The sequence below is a fragment of the Acinonyx jubatus genome, chromosome A2, assembly GCF_027475565.1.
Source record: "Acinonyx jubatus isolate Ajub_Pintada_27869175 chromosome A2, VMU_Ajub_asm_v1.0, whole genome shotgun sequence".
Lineage (NCBI taxonomy): Eukaryota > Metazoa > Chordata > Mammalia > Carnivora > Felidae > Acinonyx > Acinonyx jubatus.
This window is the reverse complement of record NC_069383.1, coordinates 161,719,704-161,729,019: the sequence shown is the minus strand read 5'-3', so window position 1 is coordinate 161,729,019 and position 9,316 is coordinate 161,719,704. Positions and strand designations below refer to the sequence as shown.

The following is a 9,316-nucleotide window of genomic DNA, read 5'->3' as shown; positions in this document are numbered from 1 at the left end:
GTCCGGATGGACCCCTGTTGGCTTTGCCATTCACCTATTGAAGGACATCCGTTTTCTCCCCGCCCCCCCCCCCCAGGGTTGGGCTACTTCAAACGAAGCTACACCGAACATCCTTGGACAGATTTTTGTACCAACACAAGTTTTCACTTCTCTGGGCTAAAGGCCTAAGAGGGCAATCGTTGGGCCAGACGGCAGGCACGCGTTTAGTCTTGTGAAACAAAACAAAACTCTGCCAGTCTCTTCTCCAGAGTAACGTTTCACATTCTTGTCAGTGACGTGGTTTCCCCACATCTTCACCAGCATTCCGCGTTATCGTACTTTTTATTTTACCCATTTTGACAGGCGTGTAGTGACATGCCAATGGCCGCTTTAATTTCCATTTCCCTAATGGCTATCGGTGTTCAACATCTTTTCATACACTTATTCGCCATCAGCTTATCTCCTGCAGTGCAAATGCCTGTTCCTGTCGCTGTCCATTTCTTAGCTGGGTTGTTGATTTTCTTACTGTGGAGTTTTGAGGGTCCTTCCCATCTTTTAGCTACATATCCTTTGGTGGATATTTGCAGGTGTCTTCTCCCACCCTGCAGCGTGTCTCTGTGTCCTTTTCACGGGCTCTTTCTCAGAGCAAAGGCTATTAATTTTGATGGGGCCTAACATCAATGTTTTCCTTTAGAGATCATCCTTTGGTGTCATGCCTGTGATCGTTCCCTAAGTCCAGGTGCTGAAGATTTTCTCTTGTTCTCTTCTAAACTTTTAATGGGTTTACATTTTACATGTGGCTCTATGATCCGTTTTGAATTATATTCTGAGTGTGTGTTATGCCAAAGGGAGTGCTTGCGTGAGGGGAGGTATAGAAGGGAAGAGGACAGAAGTGAGTCACGTAGCTCATGGCAGCCTCGCTCTGGGCCTCAGTTTCCCCCTCCAGTCAACAAGCGGACCAGACCAGAGGACAGATAAAGTCAGCTGTAATTAAATGAGGCCTCGTCCCCCGATAGTTGACTCCAGGCTCCCCCGGCCTCTGAAGCCAACCCAGGTCAAACTCCAGCGCCTCCAGAATGCGTCTGAGCCTGGGACCCAGTGCTCAGGTTTCAACTGTGCCTGGGAGGAAATGTGACTTAGTGGGACAGAGCAGGACTCTGAAATACCATGGCTCCTTTCCTCCTGGATGGCAAAATCAGATCATTTTTCAATTCAGTCATTCTCCTTCATACATAAAATTTGCCAAGAGCCACTTTCCCGAAAGTCTAAATTGAAAGTAAATAGCACGGGGACAATTCTCAGTGATAAAACCGCCGATTCTGGAGCTTCTTGGGATAATATTTATTCTCCCCTCTCACTAATGGCTCCAGCCGCCTCCCCAGGTTATTAAAGTAATGCGTTTGCTTAACCTGACTGGGGCCACATCCCACCCGGGGCTGATTGGACCCCGTGTGGAGTCCCCCACTGCCACCCCTCCGCTGGACAATTATATTCACCACTGCTGCTTTGCAATTATTATAAATCAGAGAGAGCTTTGGCCTGGATTTGTTTTTCTTTATTGAAAATGTTTAAACTTCATGCATTGCAAATGTCACCGCCCCGGAGTGGATTTAACTCTTTCTTCGAGATTCCAGACTCAGAGGGTTGGTTCTCAAGGGATTGTTCTGGGGATGGTGCTAGGATCATCCGCGTTTTCCAGATGAGCAAACTGAGGTCCAGGAAGGATGCCACGCAGCTGTTAGGGCTCTGCAACAAAACTGCCCTGAGAAATTTCGTATGGACGCCAGTGGCGTTACATTCCCGGTGGGGAACATCTGAAAACACTGACATCACCAGCCGTCTCCAAGATGACCAGCTCCAAAGTTGGGGGTTATGTCCGTCCAGAGCTGTGTCTCTAGGCATACACAATCACTCACGAGCCAGATGTTTACGGAGTTCTCACTGTGTGCCGGGCCCTGTTTTGGGCACTGGGGATCCAACAAGAAACGAAACAGACTTACACGAGGATCACTCCAGGCCAAGAGCACAGCGTGTATGTGCAAAGGCCCCGAGGCAGGACGGTGCCTGGCACGTTGGAGGAACAGGGAGGCTGGAGCAGAGGACAGGCAGGGGTGTTGGGGTGAGAGATGAGGACAAGGAGGTCAGAAGGGAGCAAGTGGGGCAGAATCAGGGGGGAATGAGTGAAAATGTATTTCCTAAAGGTGGCCAAGGTTTGCTGGAGATGGTGGGGCGGGCGGGAGGGTGTCTCCAGGATCCTGGCTGAGCAGCTACATGGACGGGGCTGCCTTCGGCTAAGAAGGGGGCTGTGGGAAGAGCGGGTCTGGGGGCCCGGTCGAGCCCAGTGTAGCCTGTTGAGTACAGGACCCCCGGGACCCCCCCCCCACAGAGACGCAGCTCCAGACACCGCCTGGACCTCAGTGGAGGCCAGGGCTGGACACAGGACTGTAGGCATTGTTGGGGCGTCGGGGGATTAGAGCCCCAAGAGCGGACCACGGTGGAGGGGAGCGTGGGGTGTGGGAGGGGCTGGCAAGTGCAGGGTAAGGGGTCAAGACTCTGACCGAGGGGGTGGGGACGCAGCCACCACTGACCTTGATGAGAGGGATTTCAGGGATGGGAGCTGGGAAGGTGTGAGAAGCAGGTGGAGTAGAGGTGAGAGAGAGAAAGAGGTGGGGACGGCCGAGTGTAGACGACTCTTTCTCAAGGAGTTATGCGCCGTAGTGGGAGGGGCCCCGCCCCGCAGAGTCAGAGGACTCAGAGGCACTGTAGGACCCGGCGCTGTTTCTGGAATCCCATCCTTGAGTGGCGCCTGGTGACCCCGATGCCGCGTCCATCCCGCCTCTGCAGTCCTGTCTGCAAAATGGGCAGGAGAGTAGCGCCTCCGCCACGTGCCCCTGTCCCCAAAGTGCAACCGGGAGGTGAGGGCCCCTGCTTTGGCTGGGGGGGAGGGGGGTACAGCTCCCCCACCCCCACCCCGGGGGAAGCAGCAGCCTGTCCCGAGGAAAAGGAAAAACGCGGTGAGATACCCGGTGAGAAAGGGTCCCACAAGTCAAAGTGCTTTTTCAAAAATAAATCGCCTGATTAGCATAAGGTATGCAAATGTATGCTAATGTGACAACTGTTAAAAGATTCCAAATGTCATCGAGGGAAAAACACACCGGTCTGGGGCGGGGAGGGGGGGGGACGGGAGGAGGGGACGCAGCCGGGACTCAGGAGAAAGGTCGAGGCTCGGGGCCCTAGTTATCAGACGGGTTATTCCAAGTCCCATCCCGGCCAGACCCCTCCCCCCCCAGCTCTCTAAGTGCGTCCCCAGGTACGCGGTGCCCAGCAGGTAGACACTTTGTCCAGGGCGCGAAGCCATCCTACCGTCCGGGAGCAGAAAACCAGCACAGGTGACAAGCCACACCAGCTTTCCCGAGAAGACTTTAAAAACAGAGAATCCCCCACAACCAAAGACACCCCCAAGTCTCCCAAGGGCCTGGACGTGTATGTGAGACTCTTCTGCTATCCGCCCATACCCTCTTTCACTTAGGAGAAAATGTCCTTCCCCCGCTTTTATTCTGAGGCGGGCAGACAACACTATCCCCTGACATGAGGACTGAAAGCATTTTCAGGTGAGAAAACAGCATCAGAGAGGTGCAGGGATTGTCTCCAGGCCACACAGCGACTGTGAGACTATCCAAGCCTCCGATCACCCCACCTTTCTGCCACCTCTGCTAATGTTTCCCGAATATTTTCTCTCAAATGGACCCGCTTCTCCACATCTGGAATCTAGGTAAAAAGAAATGGTTTATCATGACTGTAAATGAAAAACCAGCATCGATGGCCGTAAGTAGAAGCTAACTCAATAAAAACAAAATCATATTATTAGTTTCTGACTGAGAGATGGTTGTCTCTGAGGTTCCGAGCTGGGCTTTGCGCTCTCTTTGTCCAAAAAGGGAGAGAACCAGGTGTCGGAGAGGTGTTAAAGACTGATTAGCACCCAATGAGGACATTCTTCTTCCCCGTGGGAGTCAGGGCATTTAAAGTGGTTTTACTGTCACCTAAAACCATCTCACGGTCACCAGGCTGGTGTCCACCTCCAAGACAGACAATGGTCCTGATCCCTGAGAATTCTAGAATAACGGCCAGGATCCTATTTGGAGGTTCACACTATCAGCATCCACACCCACGCACCCATCCTTTTTTCTTTTTCTTTCTTTAATTTTTTTAATGCTTATTTGTTCTCGAGAGAGAGAGCAAGCAGGGGAGAGGCAGAGAACGAGGGAAACACAGAATCGCAAGCAGGCTCCAGGCTCCCAGCTGTCAGCACAGAGCCCGACATGGGGCTCAAACCCACAAACCGTGAAAATCATGACCTGGGCTGAAGTCCAACGCTCAACCGCCTGAGCCACCCAGGAGCCCCCAGTCATCCATTTTTCCATCCATCCACCCACCCATCCCCCATCCACCCACCCACCCATCCACCCACCCATTTGGCACCCATTCGCCCTCTACCCACCCATTTATCTACCCATCCTCTCGCTCGGCCCCTCGGGAAGAATTTATCCAGCACCTACTGCATACCAGGCACTGTTCTAGGCTATGGAGCCACAATCGTGACCAAGACAAATCACATTCTTACCCAACAGGCGCTTCTCAACTCGTGACGACGTTTTCTACCCCTTGAGTAACTCCAGGAGGTGGGTTAGGGCATTTCGCTAGACAGTTCCGTGGCCAGGGTCATCCCGGTGGCCATATGTGGCCTTTCCCCACCTGCCGCCTCCTCCCCACGTTCAGGGAGGAAGCAGCGCCTCGGTTTTGCTGCCGCCTGGGGGCGCCACCCCGTGTTACGGGTCGCGAGAGCCTCTGCCGAACCCGCGGGCAGCCAAGAGCGCCTTCCCAGCACCCCTTGCAGTTGGGGGCAGACACGTGACTGAACTGAGCCAATGGGACGCGGCGGGGGGCGGGGAGTGAGGAGTCAGCCACTTCCGGTCCCGGGGTGGGGGTGGGGGGGCAGCTTGCTAAGCAGGAACACCTGTTTGCGCCTCACGTGTGCAGCACACGTCTGCGGGGTCACGTGGCTGGGGTCCGCCGCCTTGTCCTAGTGTCACAGCCGAGAGTCTTACCGCAACCAAGCGGCGTCTTTCCCGCTCTCCAAGCCTGGGGTCTCGTGGGCCCCACCCCCAGCTAGAGGCGGGGCTTCCGTGACTTCGGCCAATCACCGACTCCTGTTCCTACTGGCCTCGTGATTGGGTGAGCCGTGGTCACGTGGCCGAAGGCGAGCTTGGATGGTTTCCAGGGAGCCCCACGTTGGGGCTCGCGGGCTGCTGGGGCCATTGCGCGAAGCCAGAGAACGGGGGGGGGGGGGGGGGGGGGGGGGGGGGCGGCTCCGATCTTTGCTACTGGGAAAGAAAAAAAGAACTTCATTTATTATTATTATTATTACTATTATTATTAATGATGGGTTACTATTTTTTAGTGCTCTGGCCTTCTTTCTGACTGGTCCAAATTGAGAAACGTGTTTCTGCAGCTCTAACCGGCCCGACGATGCCCTGCCCTCCGTCTCCGGCCAGATACGGCCACAGAGCCAGCCTTCTCTTGGGTGGGCCGGACACCTTCTCTTGGTCCTCCACCAGGTACAACCTACCCGATCGGCAATGCATCCACCCCTCTTCCTGCCCCTTCCCCTCTTCTCCTCCATAGCTCTCCATGGCTCCCCTGTCACCTCAAGAACAAATCTGGGTCATTTTGTAAAATGCCTCCTAGCCTAGCTACTCCGCTCTTGCTTGCCCCGCCCCTCCTTCTTATTCATCTTTAAAAGCCATCCCTCCAGAAGGCGTCCCCTGACCCCCTACCAATGCTGGGGGGCCTGCCGCAGCAGCATGAGCTTTTCCCATCCCAGGGCCCGCCACTGCCTGGGTGTGTGTGTCCTTGAATTCCAGGAGACAAGGGCTGTCCCGTTCACCACTGTCGCCGGTCCCCAGCACAGCCCCTGGCACCCAGTAGAGGCTTGATAAATCTTCCGGAAGGAATGACTGGCGATTGGAAAGAAAGAATGCCACCGCGCGCAGCGGATGCTGTGGGTGCGCCCACAGCACTCACACTGGGGTCCCTGCCGACGGCATCTTCCTGCGGCCACCTGCCCTTGAGGCTTTCTCAACCGGGGTGCCTGGCAGGCAGGGAGCATCCGCCTCAAGAGGCAGCCCTAGGCCAGTGACGGACAGGTGCTGGGGGATAAACACCCCCCGGGGGTGGGGGTGGGGGGACAGCTCCAGCACACTCTTCACTGTCTCCCAGGGGTTCCCAGGGGCACTGAGTCCCAGTTGAGCCCCGGTTATCTCCTTCCCTGCCTTCTCTGCCTGCTCGAGGCCCCTCTTGGCGCCTCCTGGGACCACCTCCCGCGTGTCCTCTCTGCCCCCGTGGTGCAGAGAAAATCTCTCAGCTCCAACCCACTTGCCAGCACTTGCCGGGAGAACTTTGACGTGCTTTGCGGGGGGGGGGGGGGGGGGGGGGGGCGGCACAGAACAACAAAAACACTGCTTCCTGCTCCCTGTCAGCCGTGGACTTTGCTGTCTGCACACACAGACTGCGACATTTGTAGTTGTGTATTAATTGCGGGTTGTTTTTTTTTTTCCCCCGAGAACGAGATGCTCTCCTGCAACGTGTGTGTGTGTGTGTGTGTGTGTGCGCGCGCGCGCGCGCGCGCGTGCTTAATGACTTTCTCATTTTGAGATCGGGCCAGATAGCTTTTTGAAGAAAATCTGCCCAGAGCCTGGAACATATAGAAAATTCTTGCAGCTTAATAGCACTCTCACCCATCCCGCCCATCCATCACAGACGCACCGCGGAATGAAAAACAAGCACATTGATTGGATCTATTTCTAATCGACAGCCTAAGATACTGTTTGAAATCTGCTGTTAGTTGGAAGAAGTTGGAAGGGGCTGTGTCTCATTTCTCAAGGGCGTGGGGGCTGCGGGAGAAGAGAAGGAATTGTGGCAACATTCAGCGAGCATGGCCTGGCACCTACTGGGTGTTGCATCCCCGGCTGGGTGCTGGGGACACAGAGGTGACCACCCCGCCCTCCTAATGGGGGAGGCAGACAGGTCACCTGTGACCCGCGATCAGAGCCATGATGGAGAGTACTGGTCAGGCAGCTCTGGCGGGCACAGAGTGGGTGCCTGATCCAGCCTGGGAGATCAGGGAGGGCTTCCTAGAGTCCAAAAAGAGAGAGAGAGAGCGAGAGAGAGAGAGAGAGAGAGAGAGCAAAAGGCAGAGGAGGAGTTAGATGTCAAACCAAAATATGAAAAGGGAAGAGGGCTTCAGGGAGGGCCAACAGCGTGTGCAAAGGCCCCGGGGCAAGTGAGGGTCATTTGGTGTGGCTGGAGGGTGGGGCAAGTAGTGAGAAATGAGGAGTGAGATATTGGCGGCCCCTTGAAGGCCATGGGAGGGCGGCTGGATTTCCCCCGGAAACGGTAGGGAGCCGTGGAAAAATCTAGAACAGGGGAGTGAGTGACATTTGTTAAAACTCATCTTGGCATAGAATTATCCCAGGACTTAGCAATTCTGCTCTTAGGCATATCCCCAAAAGAATTGAAAGCAAGGACTCGAATGAACAGAGTGTCTGTTTGGGGCGATAATTTTTTTTTGGAACTAGTGGGGATGGTTATACAACATTGTAAATGTACTTAATGCCACCGAATTGTACACTTAGAGAGGGTGAAGACGGCTGAGTTTTATGTTATGTACATATTACCACATTTTTTTTTAAAAAAAGAGCTACAATTTAAAAAGAAGAAGAAGAAAAGGGGGGGGGGAGGCATTTTGGCTGCCGCGGGAGATCCGGGATGGGTCTGCAGGGGTTACCAGCCAGAGCAGAGTGGAGACCCGGGAGAGTGAGAAGTGGGCGGCTGGGGGCGTGTTCCGGCAGTTGGGGCTGACAGGAGGCCAGGAGGAGGTGCGATGCCAGCTTCCTTGTGGCCCCACCTCCAAAGGTGGCCTTTGCAGGCAGTGGGGCCCCCGGTTCCCATTCTCTGGGGGCCCAGGCACCCACCTTCCCTGCAAGTGCCCTGGCCTCTCCCCTCCAAAGTCCACCCTCTGTGGCCCAGCCCGGGGAGCCCCCATGCAAGGAACCCCAGACGAGGATGAACGCCACTGCTTGGGTGCCCAAACCAGAGATGCCGGGCAGAAACTCAATCTCTCTCCACCCACCTTCACTTACAAGGTACAGATGTAATGCCTGCTTTTAAATTCAATTGAGTCAGATTCAGTTCTGCTCTTGGGATACATTACCCAGCTGGAGACAGCAGAGGGGAACAAAAAAGACAGGAAAATACACACACACACACACACAAAACACAACACAGACCTAGTTAGAGATTTCCCTCTAAATGGATTTTAATTCTCTCGATTTATCAGAGGCCAGAGTTGCTGCTGACAGCCGGCGTTCATTGTCTGCGAACCCAGTTTCAGCGGCAAGGAGGGATGTGGAGAAGTTGGGTGAGACTCTGACGTTCGCTTCCGGTGGGGGCGGGGTGGGGCGCGGGACCTGGGGTCACCCAGACCAGGGTCCCAGTCCCAGCTTTGCCACTCGCTGGTGATGTGACCTCGAGCCAAGAGTATCACACGCTCTCGGTGCCTCGGTGTCCGCGTCTGTGAAATGGGGACAGTCGTCGTGCTGGCCTCCGAGGGCAGCGGGTGAATAATGGACCATCACAGAAGATTCAGGTCAGGCCCTGTGCGCAAAGCCTGGAACATTCTGAATGTTCAGTACGTGCAAGGACGATGATGGTGACGATGCGGCAGAAGACGGTTGTCAGTGACTGACGTTACTTTTCGACTGGAGGCGCGGGCCTGTGCAAGGACTGTCAGGCTTGAGCCCTGATTTCAAAGGCTGGGAGGCTTTGGGTGGGGGCGGGGAAGAAAAGGGAGGATGGGAGGGCGGGGGTGGGGTGGCCTGGCTTAAGCAAAGGCGTGGAAGTTCAACCAAAATCGGAAGGTACTGGGGACAGGACGCTGAACAGCTTTGGGGCCAGACGGGTCGGGGAGAAGGGTGGATACAGACAGGATCGGACAGCATTTGATTCCTTTCCAGAAGCCCCACCCCCGTCTCTATCAAGAGTCACCATCCTGTGTTCTGTGGCCAAGCACAGACACGGCCATGATGCCAGCGCGCCAATGGGAGGCAGTGCCATGACCTGTCCTCTGTCCTGGGACGCCCACCTCTGGCCTTGGGTCTCACGAGCGAGCGGGAAATAAAGCTCCTTCTGCTGCTCCCATAGTGTTACGCACCTGAGTGGGGGGCAGGGCCTTGACATCCACAGCCTGCAGGCCAGCCTGGCTAGCTCAGCCCTCAGCCTC

General features: G+C 55.2%; 1 long non-coding RNA gene across 1 annotated transcript; it reads right to left on the bottom strand.

Annotated features, from left to right (window-relative positions):
- Nucleotides 1-1,522: 1,522 nt before the first annotated feature.
- Nucleotides 1,523-4,873, bottom strand: LOC113596321 (uncharacterized). Its single transcript, XR_003417071.2, has 3 exons — nucleotides 4,601-4,873; nucleotides 3,677-3,747; nucleotides 1,523-1,946 (listed from the first exon to the last, which is right to left on the bottom strand). It is a non-coding gene; the product is annotated as an uncharacterized LOC113596321 (long non-coding RNA).
- Between the last annotated feature and the right edge of the window lie 4,443 nt (nucleotides 4,874-9,316).